A 3,825-nucleotide genomic window follows, 5' to 3' on the forward strand; every position below is an offset into this window, starting at 1 on the left:
TGATGAGCCAAGTGGAAGGCTGTGATAATACCTGCAGTACTACTGTCTGTATTGCATACAGTGTGTGCTTGCACACGTGTTTTTGCTGTTCTGCAAAACTGATGGGGAAATACACCACTTTATAAGAGGCGGAGGCTGTAGTAGGTTTTTGTTGACATCCCCATTTGAAAGTAAAGCCTGTAACACAAAAGAAGCAAGCTGCCTTTAGACTGCATTTACTGCTCTTGATGACTCCAGTTGTGTGTAAATATTAGAAAACAGCAGGGTCCTGCATTCCAAGAATCACTTGAGCAGTGCCATGAAGACAAGTGTCCTTACTGGTATTGTAGTCATACTCCCAAGCTCTCCTGCTGTTTCTAATCTGTGCGCACAGCCGTGAAAAAACTGGACTGACATTTACAGGCACAGCAGGGAGACACTTGAGTAGGGAATGTTAAAGACTCCGCTACCTATGTTTCAAAGTGGCCACCATACATGATAAATCTTCACAGGAGAACTAGTCGGCACTTCAGCTGATGGTGTAATGAGGATATTGATAATGAAGCACAGAATGCTTCTTTTAGTGCTTCAACATTTTGCAGACAGATTGTTTATATTTTTTCCCCTAATCTAAAATATCTGGAGAGAGAATCAAATTCAGGATGGGTATAAGATATTTTTTAGATGGTGCTGATTTGATAATTTTTACAGGAATATTTCCCAATAAGTTAATATAAAGTAATAACATAATTCCTGATGCGTGTTGCAGCTAGCATTAAGAAGGGGGTCAGTTGCTTTCCTGAGTAGTTTGACAGACTTTACTCACTGTTTTGTCCCAGTGAGCTGCCAGATTTGGGATGCCATAATACCAGTAATGCAATTAGGTTTTCTGCACGTTGTCTGGTTGACTTCTCAGTTAAGAGTTTCTTTCCCTTTGGGAATAAGACTAGACAGACTGTCATTTGCTATTACTAATTCTGCTTAGCATTATCACTGGAGCTTTTTTGTAATTAGCTATCTTACTTGGCTCTTAAATTTTAATAGCCAATTGAAGCTACATTTTAGCCAAGTTCCATATCTAAATTGCATTCAGTCCATTAACAAAGTTGGTTAAAAGGCTATTAAAACAAAAGCCAATATATGGTGGTTAGCACTTACATGTTTGCAGCAGTAGCAGTACCAGCCTCCAATGAATATTCTCAAGAAATGGCACTTCCTTCTAGCAAAGGAAGTGCACAAAGAATGACCAAAGTTTGTTTTGGGAACAAAGGCTGATTATGCAGAATACTTGTAGAAAAAAAATAGAATTGGAGTGTGTCTTTTCTGGAAGAAGGTGGGAGAGATGGGGGGAGATGCAGGAAGGGGCAATTAATGGTTCTGCTCTGATTTGACAGGTTCTGGAAAAGCCAAATGAACGAAGTGATGTTTTTCTCCATTTCAGCTGATCAAAATTATTAGCAAAACCATCTGAAGCACCTTCTGGTGGAATTGTCATCTTGCTGAGTTTAGTTTGTAAAACATCCTGCCAGACATTAAAAAAACTGTAAGCATGCCAGCACATAGGCTCAGAGTACCGCTTCTCTAATTGATAGACCCTATAATTCTCTTTTTTACTGAAGACCATGGCTGGATACCTCAGCCTCCCGAGTAATTTAACGTAGCATCAGTCTGAATTTTTTATCCCTAGTAGCACTTGTTTAAATTAGATTTTTCTCCTCTTTTCTTTCTTAAGGTGTAGACAGGAGATTAACAGCCTTTGGATCATCCTGTGACAAATAATGGCTTTCTCAGACTTTTCTGCTTTAAAAAAAAACCAAAAACCTTTACTGTTGTGCAGACATCAGATATTAATACTGCTACAGTTTTAATAGAGAGTCTACCAGTTGCTGATGAGTTGTTTCAAGGATGGTTTGCAGTGCCCTGTATGGGTGATGATAGGTAAGTATCAGTAGCTTCATTGTAGGAGGTGTGAGGCAAACCCCAGATTATGTCTGGATAACTAGTATATATATATGCCTTTACCAGCATATATAATGGGATATCTAAATTACAGTTTCCATAGTGCACCAGTTCCATTGTTAAACCAGACGTAGAGCTGGTGTTCATTGAACATGAGTCAGATCCCATCGCTTGTAGCTGCACTGCAACATCAAACTGATTGGAAAAGCTCTGCGGCAGTAAGTGCCATTCCTTCACCTCTCATGCTGTTTTGGGGTGCTGGGGTCTTTGCGGTGATGCAGTACTCAATGGAAGAAGGAATGGGTTTTATCTGTGTGAGGATTGATTTTCATGATGTCCATCCTCATAGGCAGGGAGAAAGCAGGTGTGGTGGGATCAACTTTGGAAATTCCTAGTCTTAGTCAGGATCTCATGCATAGCTTTATGCAACTGCATGCTAACTCACGTGCATTTTGGTTTTCTCCCCTGATATTTTCAAGGTTCAGCAGCTGAAGATTTAGAAAGGTGATTTCATTAATTCTTTGCTTCATTTTAGGCCTTCTTTATCTCTCTGGATGATAACTCTATAGCAACAGTTTGTGGTTTTTGTGTGGTTTTTTTTCTTTTTTTTCCTTTTCTCCTGAAGGGATATACAGAAAAGGAAATATACTGTTTCTGTGAACTGAGTTTTGCCTGGATGCGGAGTAATCCAGACAGCTTAGAAAAATGCAGCAGCTCTAATGGGATGCTACAGACTAGTTTTCTCTACACTGACTTGCCATGTTTTTAAACATGAAGTCACCAGCAGTATTGCACTTGTACTTCTTTCTAGTTGTCTGTGTTTCATCTTACCCCAACCAAAAGCTGTCTTCTTTCAGACTGGAGCATATCCTGCCCGTGTAGGCTTCCATGCCAGATTTTAATGCCCTTGCATTTAGGTCTACTGCATACAAATACCCGAAGTATTTTCAAATGCACCTCAACTTCCACAACTGCCTAAGCTGCTGACAAGTGAATCCTGACAGCTTTTTCTTCGCCATTGTGAATGCTGCAACAAGCCACAACTGAGGTTTTGCATTTTCCCAGGGATACCCCAAAGGATGAAAGAGTTGTGGAGTAACTGTCATTTGATGGGAGAAAGATTGCCTCTTGTATTTCTACTTCTTGTCTTGGAAGGTCAGCTTTCCAACCCTGCAAACCTTAGCTGCTGTGATGGGTTTTCATAAGTATACTCAGAAGAAAAGTGATGAGAACACAATGAGACAGCTATGAAGTACAGTAGAAGTGAAAAGAAAATACACATTTTTATGAACTTTCCTGAACTAATTCCTTTTGCCAGACCACTCCAGAAAGGAAGAAGCTGGCACAGTGGTAATCTGCATCTGCAGCTTCTGAGAGAAGAAAAATGCTTCCTTGGCAAATGGAGCAAGAAACCTAGAAAATTAAGGATTAATATGTTCATTTATACAGAAGCAGTGAGAACACAATAACATGAAATACAACCAAGGAGGATGCATTTAGAAGACAAAAGAGCCCTGGAAGGGAAGGTACTTAGCTTTGTTCAGAATGCAAACTATAACATGCAGTTCTGGGAATTGGTGAATCGCACAGCTGAATGTTAAAAGAAATTACTTCATACCACAAGAAATACATGATCTGTGCCTTGAAAACCTGAAGGTACTTTCCTTTTCCTTTCTGCCAGGAGAGGAGTGGAACACTGGATCTACTTGAAAGTAAGTAACCCTCCAGCTAATTTTGTCTATCTGCTGCTAAACCTGAACAAAAATAGTTTTACTAATAAACTGAATTACTTTCTGAAAACAGATATATCTATAAAAAATAAAAATGCCTTTATTCTTATATTCTCACTAATCTGTCATTATGGAGCTGTTTCCTTTAGAATGGTGA

The sequence above is a fragment of the Haliaeetus leucocephalus genome, unplaced genomic scaffold, assembly GCF_000737465.1.
Source record: "Haliaeetus leucocephalus isolate CR32 unplaced genomic scaffold, Haliaeetus_leucocephalus-4.0 Scaffold932, whole genome shotgun sequence".
Classification (NCBI taxonomy): Eukaryota; Metazoa; Chordata; class Aves; order Accipitriformes; family Accipitridae; genus Haliaeetus; species Haliaeetus leucocephalus.